At 37.4% G+C, this 26287-nt stretch overlaps 1 protein-coding gene across 4 annotated transcripts in view; it reads right to left on the bottom strand.

Moving 5' to 3' along the window:
• Positions 1-26287, bottom strand: part of ADK (adenosine kinase) — a 529136-nt gene that overhangs the window by 111877 nt on the left and 390972 nt on the right. The window lies entirely within an intron of this gene.

Here is a 26287-nt window from a genome sequence, read left to right as displayed (position 1 = left end):
ACGATGCAGTATAAAGGACACAGCATCACCTATAAAGTTTTCTGATCTCATTTGTGACATTAATTACTCAAAACTTTAATTCAATAGCTAGCAGTCTACAGAAAATACAGAGGATAGGAGAACAAGTTAAATGATACAATGAGAAAGCAAATGGAAAAATCCATAAAGTAGGACATTCTATAAGACAAATAGCTTGGTCTCTTCAATAAATCAATCTTATGATAACCCGGGGAGGGGAAAAATGACCAAGATCAATGTACAGACCTTAACTGAATCCTGTTTTGAACAAACCATCAGGAAAGGCATTTTGGGGACAATTAGAGAAATTTGATAATGAAACAGGATGGCGACAATGATAGGAATTATTAACTTGATAAGGTAAATGTCCTTAATTTTAGAGGTTTATTCTGAAGCATTTAGAAATAAAATGACATATGTGTAATTTACTTAAAAATACTTTAAAAAATTAAAGTGAAGTAAAAATGGCAAAATGTTAACAATGATTAAATCTAGATGTATTCAGTATTTTTACTTTGTCTGTTTAAAAACTTTTATAGCAAACAGTCTACCTCCTCCCCAATTTCTCTTTTATATAGATGACAGGGGTGACAGAAGTTGAACGTTAAAAAAAATAGTTAAAAATTTTAAATTCACAATGTTTTTCTTGATTCCTGAATATCTTAAGGGCACAATCTGATGAACATTACTATAACCATTAATGCTCTTAAAACAGGCTATCAAATTACAAAAACACATCTGTGTAACCAAACCCTTTCTCTTTCTGTACTCTGCATATATTTTAATTTTAGGACTGATACAGAAAATAGAAGCAATATTACTTTTCAACTTAACTTCCCTCTTGAAAATGAAAAAAAAAAAAAAAAACTGCAGACAACTGTCAAGAGCCTCTACATCTTAACTTACATTCCTCCAAAATTATCTTTGCCAAGAGATATTAATAGAAGGATGGGATTTGAGCCTGAGTAGTGAGCAGATCCAACTCAACTGAAGCGACTGCCGCACCAAACCATGTAAGGCAGAAAGTAAGTCAGTGTCTCTAGCACAAATCTGGGTACTATCTACATGTTAAGGAAAACGCTGGGAAAAGAAGTATGTATGCACTCTTATGGTCCGAGGTACTAATGACATATAGATTTGAAGACCCATTTTGAGGGTTTGAAAAGGTTGAAATAGATGACTACAAGCTAAACACTTAAGTTAACAGAAAGTGATAGGCTGAAACTACAATTCCTTAGGCTGTTCGCTAGGGAAGCATAAAGCTGATTGAGTTAGCCTTAGTGATGTAGATTAAAAAAACTGAATTATGAACTTAACAATTGGTCCAAGCAAGCCTCTTTGACAATTTGCTTATAATAGTATTTATACACCACACAGTCGATAATATTTGCTGGCCTGTCAAGGAAAAGGAGAAGTTTCAAATGATATCAATGTAATATTTTTCCAAGCTGTCCAATCCAAGAATTAACCAAGATAATTCTTTTATCAAAAAGACAACTGAAAGCTCTGCTACAACGACTCATTTATATAGATCTTCATCAGAGGCATGAAAGAAGCCCAGAGAACTATAAGACAAAATTAATATGAAGAATCTGTATGGGGGTGCTTAGGTAGCTCAGTCAGTTGTGCATTTGACTCTTGATTTCAGCTCAGGTCATGATCCCAGGGTCGTGGGATTGAGACCCACATTAGGCTCTGTGCTGAGTGTGGAGCCTGCTTGAGATTCTCTCTCTCCCTCTGCCTCTCTCCTCAGCTCATGTGTGTGCGTGCTCTCTTTCTCTAAAATAATAATAATAATAAAAGGATCCGTATGACTAAAACTGCACTAAGGCATAAAACTCAAAATCCAACATATAGTAGTTAAATTGCTTTTTTAATGTCCAGTTTTGCTCACACAGATATAAGAAGAAATTAACTATGATCTGTTATGGTATAGTAGAACTAATTGCAAGAAGACACATATATAAATGTCAGATCATTATTCTTTAAGGAAACAAGGCCCTAGGACACTTCCACATCTGTAAACTATTCAAAGCGCCAACATATTCTGATTGAGGAAGGACATGCTGAAAAAAAGTCAACTCAATTTTTTATCTTAGCACCCCCTCATACAGGTTTGCAGAGCTGTGCCCTATCACTGAAAAGCTAAGCACTTGTTCTATGGCTTAAAAAGATCTTATCTCCTGACTTCCTCCCACCTTCTTTTGATCTTGAGCTGGTGCCCCCAGTCAGTCCATTAGAGAAGGCAGCTGGCTCACATCACTGCAGACTTTTCCCACAGCTAACCTCTGATTTGAAGGTGTTTGCAGATACAATGATGGAACAACATTTATTTTTCCCTCCCAGCAAAACAAATAAAACAACACAGGGGAACAGTTTGACCCAGTCAGAATTTAACCAGAATTTTAGTCCTCAGATTCACTGCATGGAAGGACAAAAAGAAAAGGCAGTAGGTCTGAAAGTAGGTAAGGAAAAAGGGGTATAGACAGTTGGCAGAAGAGTAAGGCAGGTTCCAAATATCAGGGTTAATTCCAAGTGAACTGATCACACTAAATTGAAAAGGACTTTTTAGTGTGTCTTTGCAGTGAAAGTGAGAAAAGAAAACAAGCATGTCCCCATCTGTGCTGCCCCAGGGCGCCACGCACTGAGTTTCACAAATCTAATGAAGCAGTCAGGTTAAAATCCAACCGCAGAGTGGATGTGACGTGTGGAGAACAGCTAGGGTTAGAATAGAGAAGCAGGGCGGTTCCTAATGCAGGTGATTATCCATGTGATAATCATTATATTTACAGGCTTTCCATTTTAGATCTGACATCAAAAATCACAAAGGAGGAGGGATTAAGGAAATAAACAACCGACAGAGGCTTTCCTACTCCCCTGAGAGTGTATGTAGCACTTTCATTCATGCATGACAAGCAACAAAAGCAAAACCAAACAGGCCAGGAAAGAGTATTTCTGAGAAGGCTGGATTTCACATTAACACTTCTTTCCATTTTGATAACTTTCACTATTATTCAGTTTCCCAGACAGGTCACATTTTCAGAATTAGTTCCCATTGTTGTCTATGCTCTAATACAGTATCATTTTTGGTTTACAATGAATGATACTCACATAATATGTCTTTTACAACAGCAAAGTCATTTTTTCCTTCCTGGAATTGAGTGTTGTGAGTAAAATGACATGTAATTAAAGTCTCAAGCTCTCATCTACACCACGTTATTTAGGATTTGCAGTAGGCTTGCTGCATCGACCAGGCTAAAAGGGTGCTAGTCAAACAGCAACCAAATATGTAGGTTTTGAGGTTTAAGAAAAAAAGAGGCTGAAATTCAAGGTTAATGAAAACTATGGAATACTTACTTTATGAGCTATTAAAAAGGATTAGCAAGCCACTATTAAAAAGCACAATCCTCAGATTATACAGGAAAGGAAGAAGAAACTCAAGAGCATGTTTGTGTGTATCAAAGAGTTATTTCCTTTTTATTCAATTGAGGAAAAAAACTGTTTTCTTTATAGTTTGATAACACCCCAGTTTTAATTTATAAAGTAGAATGACCTGCAATCAATATTAAATTAAAATGGTAACTTGTCCATATTCTTATTTCAATTATGGTTATTGAAGTTATTGGTTACTAGCTATATAGGAAATGCAAGTGATTTCTGTATATTGACCTTGTATCCTCTGATTTGTGAAATTTACTTCTTTGTTGTAAGCACTATTGTTTTGCTTCTATAAAGAAAGGTAATTTTCATTAAAAATTTTTTTAAAAATGTTTATTTTTGAAGGGGAGAGAGAGAGAGAGAGAGAGAGAGAGAGAGAGAGAGAGAGTTACTGGGGGAGGGGCAGAGAGAGAGGGAGACCCAGAATATGGGGCAGGTTCCAGGCTCTGAGCTGTCAGCACAGAGCCGGACACAGGACTCGAACTCACAAACCGCAAGATCATGACCTGAGCCGAAGTCAGATGCTCAACCGACTGAGCCACCCAGGTGCCCCAAGAAAGGTAATTTTCTACATTCTTATTAAACATACCACAAAGTTATTTTGAGAAGTGGGCAAAGACCTTTAAAAACAAAATTCACCTCTCTTTTCTCCAGGGTGATCTGAAGGGTATGACTACCACCCCCACCAGAGTTCATAACCCTTGCCCTTACACTTCCTGCTCTGCACTTGAAGGCTCCAAACCCAGTTAGAACTATTAACTGCTTCCTAATGTTACCACTCTATTTTTGATCTCGGATATGAAGGGTCGTGGTATAGGCTGAAACTTCATGGAATGAAACAAAAAGGAAGAATATCAAACTCAGGACCAAAGAAAGGTAATTTCTCACTATCCACAGAAAGCTGCCTATCCATCCAAAACAAACTACTTTGTTGCTCCAGTGCAAGGAGGAAGAAGAAAATTCACTGAAGCGTTCCCCCATGGTCCTCACTCAAGTCACAGGAGTCTAGAGCTTTTAGAAAAGCCAAGGGTGAATGGAGCCACCAAACCAGTTGTTGTTTTTACCTTGTTCATCTCTCCATTCAATAAGTATTTACTGCCTATATATAGTTTTATAATGTTTATTTGAGCGAGAGAGTGCTCACACGCGTGTAAGTGGTGAAAGGGCAGAAAGAAAGGAGAGAGGTGAAAGGGCAGAAAGAAGGAGAGAGAAAGAATCCTAAGCAGGCTCCACACTGTGTCAGTACAGAGCCCGACACAGGTCTTGATCTTACAAACCATGAGATCATGACCTGAGCTGAAATCCAGAGTCAAACGCTTAACTGACTGAACCACCCAGGCGCCCTGTCCTCCCATGTGTACTTTCAGACTAACAGATACTATTAACCTAGAGGTGTATCACTGCTATAGCTGTTGCAAACCTTAGATGGTATTGGACTTTGACTCAATAATATTTGAAACAATACTGTGAATCTTAAATGGTATGGTGTAGAGAGTCTAAGAATGTTATATATTTTTCTCTGTATATAAAAAATTCACGTATTTATGTATACATTTAGATGCACAATGTTCTTTTTGAATGGCTTTAAGTGCAAGGTAGTACTGGTCAGGAAGCAGTTACAGCTAAATGGAAAGAGCACAGGGCTTAGAATCAGAAGACCTACACTAAGGGTGCAATTTTATAGTTCATTTGCTATGTAATTTTGAGCAAGACACTCAGTGTATCAGTTTAGATCAATAAAATTGATGCCAATAATACCTGTTTCATTAGACTGTTGCTAGGAATCAATGGAATATTTAATGTGAAATTAAAATCATTTTGCCTATTGAATTCAGGTTCTTAATTAGATCTTAGGATAGTTTAAACAAGTTCCATAGCCTCCAGAGGACATTCAATGATTTGTCCTATCTGTGGATCATATGTGTAGTAGACAGCCTCCAAACTGGCTTCCAATGATCCTTGACTGCTGGTATTCAAATTTTTGTATAATTCTCTCTCCTTGAGTGTGTGCTGGACCTAGTGATTTGCTTCTAAAAATATATGACAAAAGTGATGGGATGCCTTGTTTATTCTCTTGCTCACATGCTCTCAGCTCCTGCCCTAGAGGAAAGCTGCCATGTTACAAGTACACTTACGGAGAGGCCCATGGCTAACAACTGGTGAGGATCTGAGGTTTGGCAACAGATATATGAGTGATTTTGCAAGTAGATTCTCCCCCAGTAGTAATATGATTACAGCCATGTCTGACATCTTGATTACAGCCTTTTGAGAGACTCTGAGTTAGAGGCATCACGTTAAGCTGTGTCTGGAATCCTTATCCACATTTTATATATGAGAATCCTAAGCCTTAGGTTATGTAACATGGCCCAATTAAGATATTTTCTCACTCAGATTATGTTAATCTTTAGAAAAATCCTCACAAAAATCAAATCAAATTAAGTGTGGTCAACAGGTCAATCACAGGGTGAGCAAATTATGGAAAGATAATTTAGATACATGCTATCTAAATGGTTTTGTTTAACTGATTATGGTTAACCATTTCTTCAATAGAGATAAACTGGGATATATTGTCTTTTGCATTAAATTTGTTTTTGGCATCTAGCTTCAATTTACATGTCTTTCATTATTTGGAAGTAATGATTACCTTACTGAGAATAGAGTAAGATATTTAAGTAGTGCCAGAATCCTCAGGTGAGAAAAATGTTATTGAGCCAAAGTCTAACACCATTATAAGGTCTGCGACAGCTATAGCAGTGATACACTTCTAAGTCATACTGATATTTAATGATAAAGAACTAACTGCTGTTTATTTCCTTTCATACAATACATCATAAACTTATGTTGCTTAAGCTTCTAAATATTTCCTCATGCTGTCCTTCAGACTAAGAATTTCTTTATGCTATTTAAAAAAATCACTTATATAGTTTTTATGACACTGTATTAATATTATATTATTTTTAATATTATATTAGTTTTTATGAGGAAATTTTTTTTAACTTTATTTGTCTATTTTGAAAGGGAGAGAAGGAGGGTGAGCATGAGCAGAGCAGGGCAGAGAGAGAGGATCCTAAGCAGGTTCTGTGCTGTCAGTGCAGAGCCTGATGCTGTGGGGCTCAAACTCACAAACTGTGAGTGACCTGAGCCAAAATCAAGAGTTGGATGCTTAACTGACTGAGCCACCCAGGTGTCCCTGAGGAAAAGTTTTAATTTGAAAATAAAGTAAAGGAAGGGTAGAGAAAAATCATTAAGTAAAATATGTGCCTGGGAACTGCTTTTTAAAATAGATTTTATTCAGAAAAAATATCTGTACTGGCTTTTCCAAGGAGTATAACACATAACTTTTTGGGGACTTTCAACCTGTGCTCTGACATTTATTACCATATGCTTCCTGTCTGCAGAATGCTGAATAGAAATATTATTTAATGTTTATTGAGTGCCAAAAACTCAGTGGGGCAAAGTATAAGCTATAAAGATATTTGTGGCCCCTATCCAATAGGTTATAATAAAAGTTACATAGACAGTATATAAATTAGACCTCAATAAACTGGACTGAAAAAAACATTAGGCAGCGAAAACACAAGCCAAAATATTAGGTTTAGCTTAGGACATATCTAATCCTTTCACAAAAGTGATTTGTTAGCTAATGAATCTATTATATAGCAAGGAGAGTTGTTCATTCCCACCTTTGAGCATATTTAATGGTGGTAACTAAAAGAAAACAAAGTTAGGAAAAGTATTTCAACAAAATTTAACTGATTAGCTACGTTATGATAGCATAAGAAAATTCTCAGACCAGTGGGCATCTTATTGGGTATTTTATTTCATTTTTAATGAGATAACATATGCTTGGCACAAAGGAAACACTCAACAAATGTCTATTATTTTCCTTATCTCATTTGATCCTCATAAAAATCCCATAAAATAGGTTTCTCATTTCACAGATGAGTATCTGAAGGTTCAAAGAGATTAAAGTATGACCAAGAGCACATAGCAGTAATTGATATAGGTAGCATTTGGACCTAGTCTTCCTAAATGGTTTGTGCTGGTCTCCTACTGATAAACTTTCAGTTTTTATGTCTGAAAAATCTTTGTTTCATTTTCGGGTGTTTTGAAAGATACTTTTGCTGGTTATAGAATTCTAGATTGATGATTTTTTTTTTCTTTCAGTGCTCTATGGACTAGCTTGCATTGTTTCAGATGCTAAGACTGCTGTCATTCTAATCTTTGTTCCTCTGTATATAATGTGGCTTTAAAAAAAAAAAAACCTGGCTGCTTTCAAGATTTTTATCATTGATTTTATGCATTTTCATTTTGATGCTTCTTGGTTTGATTTTTTCCCCTTGTTTCTTCTACTAGTGATTTGTTGAGCTTCCTGGATTTGTGGGTTTATAGTTTTCATCAGATTTGGAACATTTCCAACCATTATGATTTCAAATATTTTCCTTTCCTCTCCTCTTCCCCAGGACTCCAAATATGTATGTTGGATCACCTGACATTGTCCCAAAGCTCACTGATGCATGGTTTATTGTTTTTCAAAGTCTATTTTTTTCTCTCAGTGTTTAATTTTGAATAGCCTCTGCTGCTGTGTCTTAAAGATCACTAATTATTATTTTTTTCTTCTGCAATGTCTATTCTCATCCAGTACATTTTCCTCTCTAGAAGTTCAATCTTTTTTATATTTTTTATATCTCTTAACAGGCTTAAGCTTTCCTCTACCTTCTTGAAATACAGAATATATTTAGAAATGTTAATCCTTGTCAAATAATTCTAACATCTGTGCCATTTCTAAATCCATTTCTACTGACTGATTTTTTTTCCCCCTCACTTTGGGTTGTATTTTCCTGCATCTTTGCATGCTCAATAATTTTGACTGGACGCCAGATATTATGAATTGTATGTTTTAGGTGCTGGATTTTTTGGTATTACTTTATACATTTTTGAGGTTTATTCTGAAATTCAGTTAGGTTACTAGGAAACATTTTGATCTTTTCTAGACTTATTTTTAAGCTTTGGTAGGTGAAATAAGAGCAGCCTTTAATCTAGAGCAAATATGGAATCCTACTGATGTAATTATCTTTTTGAGTACTAAATAAAAAAGCCTATTTATTATACGTTTCTCCACTCTGGCTATTGGGGACATAAACTGCTATCAACCTGTGTGAAGTTGGGGAATGTTGTGTTTGCGTCTTTCCAATAGTTTCATCCTTTACCTTGAATACTTTCCTCATACACATATACTGGTCAGTATTGAAAAGCTGAAGACTCCAGGGAACCCCCTGCAGATATTTAGTATGTACACTTTGTCTCTGTGCAGCTCTTTCTTCTCTGGTACCCCCTCTTGTAAATTCTACCTATTTTGGCCTTCTTCAGTTCTTAACTCTGTTTCAGTTAATTAAATGGGTCTGGGACTCCCCTTCCTACAATGTAGACTGGAAACTTTGTTTAAACAGAGTGCTATGGCAATTGCAGGGATTCTCTCATTTGTTCATCTTCTCTCAGGGATCACCATCCTGTACTGCCTGTTGTTTAATGCCTGGAGACTATTGTTTTATATATTTTCTCTGGTTTTATATTGTTTAAGGAGGGAAGATAAATCTGGTCTCTTTTACTCCATTACTTCCAGCAGAAGTTCAATGTGGGTCCATCATGAAGTACAGATCCTAAAATATCCTGGCATGTTCAACAATTCTGTAGTTCTCTATTTATTGGATAAAAACATTTATGATCAAGCCAATGACAAAACAGATTGATCATTTATCTTAAGCATCTCATACACTGCTTTTTACATTTTATTATACAATGGATACAGTTCCTATTCCTGTAGCTGATGCACTAAATCATAAACACTCTATCAATAATTACATTTGAAACCCTCTGAAGAATAACTCTAATTAGTTCTAAATCCTTTTTTACTTTACATATCCTATATACTTGTCATTTTCTTGCTTTTTGTCCCACCAACTAGAAACCTCCAGATAAGTAGTAACACCTTTCCTTTTTAGATAAAAAATTTTCCCTGGGCGTCTCTTTCAACCAACAGAGGGTTCTACTACAATTTATGATCAATACATTATGCCCAGGGTCAGTGGCTTGCAAGACAAATTTAGCCCACTGCCTGTTTTTATAAATAAAGTTTAACTGGAACATAGCAATGCTCATTCATTTACATATTGCCTATCGTTGCTCATGTTACCACAGCAGAGTTAACTAGATCAACAGAGATTATACTAACTGTACTTGTACAGAAAAAGTTTGCCAACCCCTGAATTATGATATTAGTAGGATATTTATAAATTTTAAAACAGATTGTTTTCTGAAGCCCTTATGGAGAGCAGGCTCCAGCCTGTTAGCCTTAAAATAGGTAAAATGTGTATCTTTTGACAGGTCTTATTTCTTTCATTCACTGGAGCGTACACACATACACACACATACAAATAAAAAAAAATCTAAAAACCAAATCACTTATATTAAAAAAAAAAGACAGTAAAAGATAAATAACCAATTCTTATGAATTTAGATCCATTTGTATGCAGGACAACCAGAAAGGCATTATGGACCACTGCTAAGCATTAGAGAAAGGGAAGATCTCAGATGGAGAGAGATTCTTATTAACTACCTAATGATTCCTTTCTCTCAGTTCAAAGGTACACCAATGTCCTTTATATTTTCCATATTCATGCATGATCCTTCCCAAGTTGTCAATGTGTGATACTACTGCCAATATAAAGCCTGCCTCTTAGGGCCACTCTAATGACCTTATTCTAGCCTGGAAGTTTTACAAAATTAACTTTTAAAAAATAAGATAAAAATAAAGTGAAAACTGTATATAAAATTCAGAGATGGACAAGAGCACAACTCTACCTGTGAGCAAAGGGAGAAGGGTAAGGTGTGAAATATGGCAGAGGAAAGTGGATGTTACAGAGATCACCAATTTCTAGCTGTTTTGACTTTTAACTTCAGACCCTTCACAAAAGCTCCCCTATTCTTTAGATCTCTTGGTCTTCTGAGGGAGAAGAGGAAATAGAATTGGAAATTCCAGTAATGTTCAGTCTAAAATATTACTGTACTAAATAAAGAAAAGAATTTATAGGACATTGTGATTTAATAACATAACAAAATGTAGTAAAAACAGAAAAGCATCTAGTCTCCTATCTCTAGTAGAAAAAAACCCAAACAGAACCAGGGAAGATGGCGGCGTAGGAGGACGCTGGGCTCACCGCGCGTCCTGCTGATCAATTAGATTCCACCTACACCTGCCTAAATAACCCAGAAAACCGCCAGAGGATTAGCAGAACGGAGTCGCCGGAGCCAAGCGCAGACGAGAGGCCCACGGAAGAGGGTAGGAAGGGCGGCGAGGCGGTGCGCGCTCCACGGACTGGCGGGAGGGAGCCGGGGCGGAGGGGTGGCTCGCCGGCCAAGCAGAGCCCCGGAGTCTGGCCTGCAAAAGCGGAGGGGCCTGACGGACTGTGTTCCGACAGCAAGCGCGACTTAGCGTCTGGGAGGTCATAAGTTAACATCTCTGCTCAGAAAGCGGGAAGGCTGGAGGACAAAGGGAGGGAGAGCTGCTGAGCCCCCGGACGACAGAGCTCAGTTTGGTGGGGAACAAAGGCGCTCGCCAGCGCCATCTCCCCCGCCCATCCCCCAGCCAAAATCCCAAAGAGAACCAGTTCCTGCCAGGGAACTTCCTCGCTCCGCGCAAACACCCAACTCTGTGCTTCTGCGGAGCCAAACCTCCGGCAGCGGATCTGACTCCCTCCCGCTGCCACAGGGCCCCTCCTGAAGTGGATCACCTAAGGAGAAGCGACCTAAGCCTGCCCCTCCTGCCCCTGTGCACCTTGCCTACCCACCCCAGCTAATACGCCAGATCCCCAGCATCACAAGCCTGGCAGTGTGCAAGTAGCCCAAACGGGCCACGCCACCCCACAGTGAATCTCGCCCCTAGGAGAGGGGAAGAGAAGGCACACACCAGTCGGACTGTGGCCCCAGCGGTGGGCCGGGGGCAGACATCAGGTCGGAGTGCGGCCCCGCCCACCAACTCCAGTTATACACCACAGCACAGGGGAAGTGCCCTGCAGGTCCTCACCACGCCAGGGACTATCCAAAATGACCAAGCGGAAGAATTCCCCTCAGAAGAATCTCCAGGAAATAACAACAGCTAATGAGCTGATCAAAAAGGATTTAAATAATATAACAGAAAGTGAATTTAGAATAATAGTCATAAAATTAATCACCGGGCTTGAAAACAGTATACAGGACAGCAGAGAATCCCTTGCTACAGAGATCAAGGGACTAAGGAACAGTCATGAGGAGCTGAAAAACGCTTTAAATGAAATGCAAAACAAAATGGAGACCACCACAGCTCGGATTGAAGAGGCAGAGGAGAGAATAGGTGAACTAGAAGATAAAGTTATGGAAAAAGAGGAAGCTGAGAGAAAGAGAGATAAAAAAATCCAGGAGTATGAGGGGAAAATTAGAGAACTAAGTGATACACTAAAAAGAAATAATATACGCATAATTGGTATCCCAGAGGAGGAAGAGAGAGGGAAAGGTGCTGAAGGGGTACTTGAAGAAATAATAGCTGAGAACTTCCCTGAACTGGGGAAGGAAAAAGCCATTGAAATCCAAGAGGCACAGAGAACTCCCTTCAGACGGAACCTGAATCGATCTTCTGCACGACATATCATAGTGAAACTGGCAAAATACAAGGATAAAGAGAAAATTCTGAAAGCAGCAAGGGGTAAACGTGCCCTCACATATAAAGGGAGACCTATAAGACTCGTGACTGATCTCTCTTTTGAAACTTGGCAGGCCAGAAAGAATTGGCACGAGATTTTCAGTGTGCTAGACAGAAAAAATATGCAGCCGAGAATCCTTTATCCAGCAAGTCTGTCATTTAGAATAGAAGGAGAGATAAAGGTCTTCCCAAACAAACAAAAACTGAAGGAATTTGTCACCACTAAACCAGCCCTACAAGAGATCCTAAGGGGGACCCTGTGAGACAAAATACCAGAGACATCACTACAAGCATAAAACATACAGACATCACAATGACTCTAAACCCGTATCTTTCTATAATAACACTGAATGTAAATGGATTAAATGCGCCAACCAAAAGACATAGGGTATCAGAATGGATAAAAAAACAAGACCCATCTATTTGCTGTCTACAAGAGACTCATTTTAGACCTGAGGACACCTTTAGATTGAGAGTGAGGGGATGGAGAACTATTTATCATGCTACTGGAAGCCAAAAGAAAGCTGGAGTAGCCATACTTATATCAGACAAACTAGACTTTAAATTAAAGGCTGTAACAAGAGATGAAGAAGGACATTATATAATAGTTACAGGGTCTATCCATCAGGAAGAGCTAACAATTATAAATGTCTATGCGCCGAATACCGGAGCCCCCAAATATATAAAACAACTACTCATAAACATAAGCAACCTTATTGATAAGAATGTGGTAATTGCAGGGGACTTTAACACCCCACTTACAGAAATGGATAGATCATCTAGACACACGGTCAATAAAGAAACAAGGGCCCTGAATGAGACATTGGATCAGATGGACTTGACAGATATATTTAGAACTCTGCATCCCAAAGCAACAGAATATACTTTCTTCTCGAGTGCACATGGAACATTCTCCAAGATAGATCATATACTGGGTCACAAAACAGCCCTCCATAAGTTTACCAGAATTGAAATTATACCATGCATACTTTCAGACCACAATGCTATGAAGCTTGAAATCAACCACAGAAAAAAGTCTGGAAAACCTCCAAAAGCATGGAGGTTAAAGAGCACCCTACTAATGAATGAGTGGGTCAACCAGGCAATTAGAGAAGAAATAAAAAAATATATGGAAACAAACGAAAATGAAAATACAACAATCCAAACGCTTTGGGACGCAGCGAAGGCAGTCCTGAGAGGAAAATACATTGCAATCCAGGCCTATCTCAAGAAACAAGAAAAATCCCAAATACAAAATCTAACAGCACACCTAAAGGAAATGGAAGCAGAACAGCAAAGGCAGCCTAAACCCAGCAGAAGAAGAGAAATAATAAAGATCAGAGCAGAAATAAACAATATAGAGTCTAAAAAAACTGTAGAGCAGATCAACGAAACCAAGAGTTGGTTTTTTGAAAAAATAAACAAAATTGACAAACCTCTAGCCAGGCTTCTCAAAAAGAAAAGGGAGATGACCCAAATAGATAAAATCATGAATGAAAATGGAATTATTACAACCAATCCCTCAGAGATACAAACAATTATCAGGGAATACTATGAAAAATTATATGCCAACAAATTGGACAACCTGGAAGAAATGGACAAATTCCTGAACACCCACACTCTTCCAAAACTCAACCAGGAGGAAATAGAAAGCTTGAACAGACCCATAACCAGCGAAGAAATTGAATCGGTTATTAAAAATCTCCCAACAAATAAGAGTCCAGGACCAGATGGCTTCCCAGGGGAGTTCTACCAGACGTTTAAAGCAGAGATAATACCTATCCTTCTCAAGCTATTCCAAGAAATAGAAAGGGAAGGAAAACTTCCAGACTCATTCTATGAAGCCAGTATTACTTTGATTCCTAAACCAGATAGAGACCCAGTAAAAAAAGAGAACTACCGGCCAATATCCCTGATGAATACGGATGCAAAAATTCTCAATAAGATACTAGCAAATCGAATTCAACGGCATATAAAAAGAATTATTCACCATGATCAAGTGGGATTCACTCCTGGGATGCAGGGCTGGTTCAACATTCGCAAATCAATCAACGTGATACATCACATTAACAAAAAAAAAGAGAAGAACCATATGATCCTGTCAATCGATGCAGAAAAGGCCTTTGACAAAATCCAGCACCCTTTCTTAATAAAAACCCTTGAGAAAGTCGGGATAGAAGGAACATACTTAAAGATCATAAAAGCCATTTATGAAAAGCCCACAGCTAACATCATCCTCAACGGGGAAAAACTGAGAGCTTTTTCCCTGAGATCAGGAACACGACAGGGATGCCCACTCTCACCGCTGCTGTTTAACATAGTGCTGGAAGTTCTAGCATCAGCAATCAGACAACAAAAGGAAATCAAAGGCATCAAAATTGGCAAAGATGAAGTCAAGCTTTCGCTCTTTGCAGATGACATGATATTATACATGGAAAATCCGATAGACTCCACCAAAAGTCTGCTAGAATTGATACATGAATTCAGCAAAGTTGCAGGATACAAAATCAATGTACAGAAACAGTTGCATTCTTATACACTAACAATGAAGCAACAGAAAGACAAATAAAGAAACTGATCCCATTCACAATTGCACCAAGAAGCATAAAATACCTAGGAATAAATCTAACCAAAGATGTAAAGGATCTGTATGCTGAAAACTATAGAAAGCTTACGAAGGAAATTGAAGAAGATTTAAAGAAATGGAAAGACATTCCCTGCTCATGGATTGGAAAAATAAATATTGTCAAAATGTCAATACTACCCAAAGCTATCTACACATTCAATGCAATCCCAATCAAAATTGCACCAGCATTCTTCTCGAAACTAGAACAAGCAATCCTAAAATTCATATGGAACCACAAAAGGCCCCGAATAGCCAAAGTAATTTTGAAGAAGAAGACCAAAGCAGGAGGCATCACAATCCCAGACTTTAGCCTCTACTACAAAGCTGTCATCATCAAGACAGCATGGTATTGGCACAAAAACAGACACATAGACCAATGGAATAGAATAGAAACCCCAGAACTAGACCCACAAACGTATGGCCAACTCATCTTTGACAAAGCAGGAAAGAACATCCAATGGAAAAAAGACAGCCTCTTTAACAAATGGTGCTGGGAGAACTGGACAGCAACATGCAGAAGGTTGAAACTAGACCACTTTCTCACACCATTCACAAAAATAAACTCAAAATGGATAAAGGACCTGAATGTGAGACAGGAAACCATCAAAACCTTAGAGGAGAAAGCAGGAAAAGACCTCTCTGACCTCAGCCGTAGCAATCTCTTACTCGACACATCCCCAAAGGCAAGGGAATTAAAAGCAAAAGTGAATTACTGGGACCTTATGAAGATAAAAAGCTTCTGCACAGCAAAGGAAACAACCAACAAAACTAAAAGGCAACCAACGGAATGGGAAAAGATATTTGCAAATGACATATTGGACAAAGGGCTAGTATCCAAAATCTATAAAGAGCTCACCAAACTCCACACCCGAAAAACAAATAACCCAGTGAAGAAATGGGCAGAAAACATGAATAGACACTTCTCTAAAGAAGACATCCGGATGGCCAACAGGCACATGAAAAGATGTTCAGCATCGCTCCTTATCAGGGAAATACAAATCAAAACCACACTCAGGTATCACCTCACGCCAGTCAGAGTGGCCAAAATGAACAAATCAGGAGACTATAGATGCTGGCGAGGATGTGGAGAAACGGGAACCCTCTTGCACTGTTGGTGGGAATGCAAATTGGTGCAGCCGCTCTGGAAAACAGTGTGGAGGTTCCTCAGAAAATTAAAAATAGACCTACCCTATGACCCAGCAATAGCACTGCTGGGAATTTATCCAAGGGATACAGGAGTACTGATGCATAGGGGCACTTGTACCCCAATGTTCATAGCAGCACTCTCAACAATAGCCAAATTATGGAAAGAGCCTAAATGTCCATCAACTGATGAATGGATAAAGAAATTGTGGTTTATATACACAATGGAATACTACGTGGCAATGAGAAAAAATGAAATATGGCCTTTTGTAGCAACGTGGATGGAACTGGAGAGGGTGATGCTAAGTGAAATAAGCCATACAGAGAAAGACAGATACCATATGGTTTCACTCTTATGTGGACCCTGAGAAACGTAACAGGAACCCGTGGGGGAGGGGGAGGAAAAAAGGAAAAAAAAGAGGTTAGCGTGGGAGAGAGCCAAAGCATAAGAGACTGTTAAAAACTGAGAACAAACTGAGGGTTGATGGGGGGTGGGAGGGAGGAGAGGGTGGGTGATGGGTATTGAGGAGGGCACCTTTTGGGATGAGCACTGGGTGTTTTATGGAAACCAATTTGGACAATAAATTTCATATATTATAAAAAAACAAAAAAACAAAAAAACAAAAAAAAACCCAAACAATAAAAAGGTATTTTCTCCCCAGATGTGAATTTTAACCTATAGATATGTATATAACACATCACATTCAAATATCACCAATAACCTGTATTATTTCCTTCCTTCTTACTAGCTGGTTAAAAATTATTATGTACAGAGTGTATTGTAATGCTGCTTTTATTTTTTTAAGTTTATTTATTTATATTTATTTATTTAAAAAATTTTTAACGTTTATTTTTGAGAGAGACAGAGACAGAGTGTGAGCTGGGGAGGGGCAGAGAGACAGGGAGACACAGAATCTGAAGTAGGCCCCAAGTTCTGAGCTATGAGCACAGGGCCTGACGCAGGACTCAAACTCACGAACTGGCAGATCATGACCTGAGCCGAAGTTGGCCACTTAACCAACTGAGCCACCCAGGTGCCCCTATTTATTTATTCTTAGAGAGAGAGCATGTGTGAGTGAGCAGGGGAGGGGCAGAGACAGAGGAAGAGAGAGAATCCCAAGCAGGCTCCACACTGTCAGCATAGAGCCTGACATGGCATTTGATCAAAAGCCTGAACTGGCTGAGCACCCAGGTGCTCCTATAATGCTGCTTTTAGAAACAAGTCTCATTATAGAAACAAACTTAAAATTTTCACAATGGCCAGTGGGAAGTAGCAAGAATAGCCATGAAAGTAATGATCAACACAGGTCTCTTCAGGCAAAAAACAAAACAAAGAAAAAAAATCCAACATGCATGATAAAGAAATTAGCTCAATAAATTATATATAAAAAAAAAGAAATTAGCCAAACGAACAAGTCAGGCTATTAAAAAAATAACAGAAAAATAGTAGAAAACACCCAACAGAGCATGTAGCAGGGTACTCAATAAATGTTAGATGGAAAGTGTGATTTCACCTACCCTTGCTGTATGAAGAAGAAACAGGTTTGAAAAGATACTATTACTGAGAAGCTCATATTGCATTTGACAATGAAATGGGAGCCAGGGAGCCAATCATTTTAGTCTAAAAACTAGAATTAAAGAAATGTCTATCTTTCTACCTCACAAACCTTGAATCAGAATCTGATTGAACACATTATCCAATCCTAGTGCTTACCTGTGGAGTTTTGGAGTCTCCATGACAAAGGATGAATTTTCATTAGATATCAACAGCACATTGGTAACCGAAGGTAATACAGCAGAGAGCTAGTAGCAAAAATACTGGCATTTTTATTCTACTGAACAGTATAATGTGACTGGGCTAACAGATGGGATTTTGTTAACAGCAATTTTGACTTATTGTACATTGTATTACAAGTTGGAGTCTACCTACATCCATCTCAGAGAGTGTGTTCTCACCAATCTTAGCCTTTCCTCTTGACTTTTTTGAATAGGACTTAATTGCTTTTCTTGAGGGAAGAAGGATTTCTGCATAGTATAAAATTTAGGAATAATTATTTTAAGAAATAAAATGAGTACTCATTTCCTTCTATTCTTTTAGAGGTTTAGTTTCAATCTCTCTCCAAATTTCTTTGCATCGCAAATTACTCTTCATTTCTTGAGTAAATATTTTCCCTCCTTTGGGCCTTTGGGCAATTTCCCCCAAAGTTGTACATTCAACTCCCTGTACATTCAAGCTCCTTTGTTTGGATTTCCCAATTCCAATGGATAATTTAATAAGTGAGACTTAACTGATACTTTGAGTTTGATTGTTCTCACCTCTCCTAGAAACTCCCCTCCCTACTTTTGTGTTGAGTATCTTCTTTCCCTATCTCTCCCACTTTTCTGTTGCTTAGCTTCTTTCTCATTTGTTAAATTCTCTAAGGACAGTCTTTCTCTAGAATTCAGTTTCCAATTTTCTGATCTGTTTTCTCTTTACATTTTTTGGGGGGTAGTTTCCTTTTATTTGATATCATCACCAGATATCCTGCCTCACTTCCAGAGTCCCTTTGACACTTTCCCTTTGCATCAGACAGCTTCCAAGTTCTGCCAAGTACCTTTTATAAACATGAGGCCTGTAATATCTGTAACCTTGTTTCCATTCCTACCAACACAACCCTAGGTCAGGCCTATACTACCTATTGCCTATATAGTCACCTAACCAGTCTCTGGTAACAATCACACTCAGCTTGAATGCATCCTTGCACATGACCATTAGAGTCACCTTCCTAAATATCAACTTCGATTAGTCTTTGCTCAAAAAACTACCTACTGCTTCCTGATAAAAGTCCTAGTTCCATAGCCTGACTTTCAAAGGTCCTCCATAAAGTGCCTCTACTTTTCCTTTCTAGCCTGATCTTTTACTATTCCCTTATACATGTACCAGATGCCACTCAAACTAGAATACTTGCTATTCTCTGAACATGCCCCAGGCTCTTTTGCCTTCATGCTACCTTGCACATGTAGGCACTAAATGAATTAGAATACCCTTCAACCACCCTTGTCAAAATCCTACTAATCCCTCCAGGGTTAGTTCAGCCATCTTCTGCTTAATGGAAGCCTTCTTGAATTGTTCATGGTCTCTCTTTTCCCTATCTCCAGAAGTGGCTTTATGCATTGCAGAAGAGTTTTGCTCAATTTATAAAGGTTTCTCTTATGACAATTATGTGCAGACTGGAAACACAGCTTATTTGTACAGTTTATCTCTCCTACTAGATTATAAATTCTTAGTGCAGAAACTCTTTCTCACTTTGTATCCTCAAAGCATCTAACATATTCCTCTGCACAGAATAGATTATAAATCCTTGTTGATTTACCAAATGATAAAGACAAAGCACTTGCCAACATTAAGCAAAGAAGAAATACTTCCTTGGGAGATTTATATTGACTTGATTTCTTGCGGTTTATACTTTATTTTTTGGATCAGAGTTCACTGACTTAGTGCTGTGTATATGCCTCTATTACGCTATTTCTTGCATTGCATTATAATTTATTTACGTGGCCTATTTTCTTCCCTAGTTTATGAACTTCTTGAGACCTGGTTTTTATATCTTATCCTAGAACTGTGCCTCATACATAAATGTGCACTGAATGCGTTAAACTGATTAAAAGAATGTTATTAAAAAAGGCAAAAGATCCTTCTACCCATCTGTATTGAGATTTTCAAGAATGAGATCTAAGATTTGGCTAAATATTTAATAAACTGCTGGTCTGCTGTGTTCTGTGGGAGTATTTATGCAATCTATACCTTGGCCAAATCTGCAGCTGTCCTGCCCTGGAAAGTTACCATAAAAGATATTGGCATTTGCCTCATTTCCAAATATTACACAAATAATCAGGGTGATAGTTTTTCCTAAAAGAATATTTTATTCTGAATTGTAAAATTATATTTTCAAGGATATAGCGTCCAGACATCACTGGCAGAAACTGGGTATCAAAGAATACAATATAAGAATAAGTGCCAAAATATTTACGATAGAAGTAGCAAGAATAGCAAAAAACAAACCAACAGATTAACTAAACAAAAACCACAAAACACCTTACATACAGATTAAATAACAGGGGTAAAGAGTAAACCGAATTCAGTTTGAGTACTTGGTAAGTTACCAACTAAGCAATTTTATGACAAGCTACTATTTTGCTTTGCTGACATGCAAGATAAATTAAAAGATTTATAGCATGTGGGATAAAAACAGAAGTCTAAATGAACTTATAACCAGCAATAAGTCACTGGTTGAAGTGAATGGTACCCTTCACAACTTTAAAATGAAGCCTTTTCTTCCCTCTAGCAAATAAATGCTAATACATACCCAGTGTAATCTATGTCATTTTTTTTTTCACTGCCAATGCACATATCATTATATACACTACCACATGTGTAGCTCAAGACCCACTGCTAAATTTTCTTATTTCAAAAGAAAATATTATATATAAGAAGTTGATCTTATGTCAAGTATTTCAATAATGAGATCTGATTCAGAGTGAACCCCTTGGAAATAGAAGCCAGGAGAATGATAACAATCCTAAAAACCTTGGGGTGAAAGGAATGGTGTGAGTTACATCTCTACTTAACATGCACTGCACCCCACAAACAAGGAAAGTCAATTCTTGACTAGCTAGAGTAGATTAGAGATGGTTTAGACACAACAGGGGCCGGAGATGTATTCACCAACCCAGTAGAGCTTGGTAATTAGTCAGTATTGGATTAGCAGTAGCAGAGGTGAAGGCAAGGAGCCTGGATTTAGGAATGGATTGCTGTGGGGAGGGCACTTTGTCTTCCAACTCTACTTCAAACAGAATAAGTCACTATAACTTTACCATGGACAATCAACTCTTGGCAGTGGTTTTGTTATTATAGAGATTTTCAATTATCAGTAACTTTTCTTTCTGCTCTGCTACTTTCACATTAGCCCTCATCACTAATCAACAGATGATGGTAATTTACTTTTCTTATTTTGAAAGGATGGCGAGGAAAGTGAAGAGTCAAGAAAGCAATGGCGCATTCTTGAGAAGAAAGCTATATAAATTGTGTATATGAAAAAATGCCAACAGTGTCAAGGTCTATCCAAGGTTTTTCAAAAGCATCCTAAATTATTGAGTGTGTTATCAGGTGCAACATCTAAAAATGGCATAATTTTCTGTGTACTTGTTTAAAAAAATATGCACTTTCATTAGTAGCCCCAAAGTAAAAAATATACATTGTATAATCTACAGGTACTGACTAAATTGAAAGATTTGGTAACCATAATAGATTCAGAGCAGGCATTTAATAGATCTAGTTGAATTCTAATGAGTATCCCTAGTCTCCATGTAACTACTGTGATAATGGTACTCAGATACCATTGAGTGCTAGATAGGCATGGTAGTTGTAGGGCATCTCTTGGTCGTGATGGTCTGGGCAGATTTTTTATTATCTGTTGTAGGAATAAAAGGTAATAACTATCTTCCATCTGCTTCAAGAATTTTAGCAACCAAAGAACATATTAGATATCACTTATTTCCATAGTTATATGGCATTCTGCTAAACTCATCTGATTAACCAAAAATAAGAATAATTAAAAAAAATTTTTAAAGTAAACCTTATCCCCCATGTGGGGCTTGAACTCACAACCCCAAGATCAAGCATGCCCACTGACAACCCCAAGATCAAGCATGCCCTACCAACTGAGCAGCCAGGTGTCCCAAAATTTGATATAAATCTAGAAAGATAGGTAAAAATTTAGGTGAAGATATAATAAGGAAGGACACAGAGGTATGGAAAATGAAATGTGTATCCTGAAAATAGCACATGGTTCAATTTGGCTGGATCATAAGGGATGAGTAGAGAAGCAGAAAGCACTAAGATTTGAAAGGTAAAGTTAGTCTTTAATGAGTTAGGACAGTGGATTTAGTTCATTTAACTATGTGGTAGGTAGATGGAGAAGGTGAGAGATATTAAGGTTTTTGAGCAAGTAGGTGGCATAATTAGAACTGCATTTTAAAAGACTAGCTTACCTAGTAGCATTATGCAGACTGGATATAAAAGGGAAGACAAATGAAGATTCTTAGATGGCAAATCAGAAAACAGATGATAAATACAAAATATTTTAACTCAAAGAATAAAGTATAGAAACGACAAGTTCTAAGGTACACACAATATAATGAATTTTAGGTGAACAGTCAGCTTGCTTTCCATGCTCATGAAACAATGGTATAAAAATGGTCCTAGACTTGGAATCAAGAAACTTGTATTCTAACTCGTACTTTGCCTCTTACTTTACCTATCATGTGACTTTGGGCAAGACACAAACTCTCTTTCTCAGATTCCTCATCTCAAAAATGAGAGGTTTCTAACCCTTTCCTGAAGTCCTTCTAATTATAAAATTCAGTGACCATAAAAATGATTTTTTGGAAGGTCCCTAACAACCACAGACAGTCTCCTATTAGGGAAGGTTTCATAAACAAAAAACCCAGTGACTTTATCAAGAAATGACTAGCCTAAATCAGTGAGTAGATTTAAGTATCTATCATTTCTACGGCTGATGTCTTTTGGTAAAAGGTAAAGTAACTTTTTAGAAGACAGGAAAAGATGTATTCCTTCTTTAAAAGCCAAAATTCAAGAAACCTTTTGCCTTATTCATGGATACTTAAACCCTTGCCAAGAAAAACAAATTGTAAAACATAGAGGCTGGAAAATGTGAATCATCACTGGTGTTAAAACCCACATTTAATAATTATGTTGCAGTTTCAAACTATTGTTGAATCCCATTAGATTTTTAAACAAATTCAATAAGTATTTATGATTTTATAAATGGCATTTAAGTGTATTCAGAAGTAGAAACAAGAACCATCTGATAGACAAATGATTGTGGTTAAAATGAAAAGGAGAAAATGAAGACATAAGGAGGCCAGAAGGTGAAAGAGAGGAAGGAAACAGAAATACACTGAAAGTGAATGAAAGTAATGATTCCATGGCTAAAGTTAGGCAAATGCTTACAAATTTATCTTTTATGTTATGCATTTTCTTACTTGTTGGGATTCTGAATTAATACTACAATAAAAAATGAGGCACCTGTCATTTAAGAAGCAGAAATTATTTCAGCAGAACTTTGTGCCAAGTTCTTAAGGATTTTCAGAACATATGGAAATATGTACCACATGACTGAAAATAACAATTTGGCCTTTATTCCACATCCAATTTGGATTTTATTTGACTGTCTTCTAAAATTTTTATCCCATCTTAGTTTTATCATATTCATTGATTTGAAAACTAGAACGGCAAGTGGGTTCTTATACTATTGTTCCTCTTACTAAAAGCAAGGTTTATGTTTTATTTTTGATATGACCACTTGTTTAAAAAATTCCCAGCAGTACAGGCAGCAATCTTGAATTGTTAAAGTCTTTAACTCTTTTAATTCAGTTGTTAGGGAATAGTTATGCAAATATTGTTTCATCAACTCAACAAGCACGTGTTAAGGTACAGTAATTTTCCTGGAGCATGATTGGGGAGAGGATGAATTCTAAGACCTGTGACTTGACTTTCCAGGCTCTAACTCCCCCTTTCTTAATCCTTTTACTTTCACCCAACCTTCAGGCTTCCAGGGCTTTAAAACCGTATTTTAAATAATTTAGGGCCCCACAAGGTCTATATACCTTTTTTCTCCATGCTACTAAGAAGATTTCTTAGGGCGCTCAAGGACAGAATAGGAAAGGAAGAGTAAAATGTCAGTCTTGAAGGGCCAACAGAAAATACCAACATAGGAAGTTAGATCTAAGCTACTACAGCTACCAGCTTTGGCCAAGATTCTTATGCCCTAATAAGAGGCAGAGCCACTGGACTTTAAGGATGAACAGTGGTGTCTCAGTAGAACCAATGGGGACAGAAGATGGGGCGTGGGGGGCATAATTCCCTGAATGTTTTAGTTTGTGTGAGAACCCTGAGGAGGTGAAGGAAAGTACCCCTGTAATGACTTATATTTCATTTTCCAGGTAAGGGATTTAAAACCGTGTTTCACTTAATTCAAGGAAAATAAGATTAAAGTGACTTGGGCTGTGTGTGGGGGTCATGTGAAATCAAGGAGCAAGAACACAGCACACACACACACATACACACACACACACACACACAGGCTATTCACAATGAAAACCTAATGTACATATGACCAAGTACATGATAGTACAGTGTATAAAAGTTGAGAAATATATATATACTAACATGGTGAAAAAATTCAGAGTTCAGAAAAAATGGAATAGGGTTAGTCAGGAAAAGTTTGTTAGAGAAAAAGGAATTCTGTGTTGGAGCTTCAAAGAGCATCTTGGGAAGAAATACATAAAAGTAGAAAGCATAAAAGTAAAAACTATTACAGCATGCTAAGGAAATCACAGGACTGGAGCACATGGGCCATCAAAAAGAATAGATGAAATACCGTTAGTTTTCAGGTTTCGAAAATTAAAAGTAAAATGTAATATATTTTCCTTTTTTTCAAGTGGCCTTTCTCCAAAATCTTGATGGACTCATTTAATTTAAATGGTCTTTTCTGGGAGATGTCGAGATTCTGACTTTTGACCCTAAGCAATGAATTGTAAGAAGTCAAAGATGTAGGGGCGCCTGGGTGGCGCAGTCGGTTAGGCGTCCGACTTCAGCCAGGTCACGATCTCGTGGTCCACGAGTTCGAGCCCCGCGTCGGGCTCTGGGCTGATGGCTCAGAGCCTGGAGCCTGTTTCCGATTCTGTGTCTCCCTCTCTCTCTGCCCCTCCCCCGTTCATGCTCTGTCTCTCTCTGTCCCAAAAATAAATAAACGTTGAAAAAAAAAAAATTTAAGAAGTCAAAGATGTAGACAGAAGAGAGATGCTTGGAGAAGCTGTTATGTGAAACAGGTTGTTTTTCTAGACATACTTGTAAGGAAATTATTATACAATAATATTCACTAAAGTAATAGTATTTAAGGTTTCCTGACAGTAACCACATAGAATATTCACTTTACTTTGCAACTTGTTACACACAAACAGGTACACATGCACTTACATAAATGTATATCCTTAGATCTTTCATTCAGAATTGTTAATTTAGTCCCCTAAAGTGAAACTAAATAAGTATATCATTTACAAAATAACATGGGCTTTTGGAACTCAGACTTCAGAAAGTTCCTTGAAGAGATTTTATAGTGACTAGAACATAGTAAGTACTCAATATATTAATCTATCCTTTCACTTAACAGGCACCCACTATGTGCCAGGGACTGTTAAGGACTAGTAATATAGAGGGACTATTAAAGGGGATCTAACTGATAGATGGTATAGATGAAGAAGGAATCTCTAAGAGAAGATAGTTGAGGCTTAAAGAATGAGTAAGAGTTAACTGGGTGAATAATACTGAATAATGGAGTAAAAATAGGTCAAGGCAGAAGAGGAGCATTTGCAAAGAGTCTGAAAGGACAGAAAAAAGAGTTCAATGGTTTTTAAAACTGAAATTAGGCCAGTGTGGCAGGAGACTAGTTAGTGGAGACACAGTGTTATGGATTCTGATTTTCTCCTAAGTGAAAAAAACAAAATAAAGCAAATACCCATAACACAATATAACCAAAGAAAAAATGATATTGGTTGAATGTAAAACTAAATCCAGAAATCAAATTTAATTGTGCCCTTGACCTGGTTTGCAAGGACAGTTTTAAAGTTATAGAGCATAAAACATAATGCAAGTATACTTGACACAAAGAACACTGATTTAATTTCTTGCCAAAGCAGGCATTTATTGAAAGCACATGTACTACACTAAAAAGGATCCTAAATTTTTATGTGCCACATTTGATAAGGGATCTAATTTATATTCTGGCATTTCTCTGGAAGCCTGGATTAGTGATGCAGTAACATAATAAGGACCTAATTTTCTCTGTTCTTTTATAGATATGTCATATTCACTTGGTCACTGGCGATTCCAATTAGTACAAACTGATGCACTAATTTCAAACAAAGGTTAAAGGTCAGGAACAAGGAGAATAAGACTATCTCTAAAGAAAATGAAACAAATTGTTAATCAGTAGAGATGTATTTGCACCCATTGAGATATACTCTAGTCCTTGAATCCATCCCCAAATCAGAACTTTTCATTGCTTTTCTACCTGCTCAAGTTAACCTAGTTCTGTATAAAGTATCCTGTAGACATATTTTTTTAAAAGTATATATTCCTTTAAAAATGTCATATAGGCCTTATTTATTAAAAAAGCACTTATTAAGTATGTGCTATGTGTCAGGCAGCGGGCCATAAAGAAAAAACATGAATCATATCCTTATACTTCTGTAATATTTTCCACAAT

The sequence above is a fragment of the Leopardus geoffroyi genome, chromosome D2, assembly GCF_018350155.1.
Source record: "Leopardus geoffroyi isolate Oge1 chromosome D2, O.geoffroyi_Oge1_pat1.0, whole genome shotgun sequence".
NCBI classification, from domain to species: Eukaryota; Metazoa; Chordata; class Mammalia; order Carnivora; family Felidae; genus Leopardus; species Leopardus geoffroyi.
Note: the sequence above shows the minus strand (reverse complement) of the source record. Positions and strands in the feature narration are given on the sequence as shown.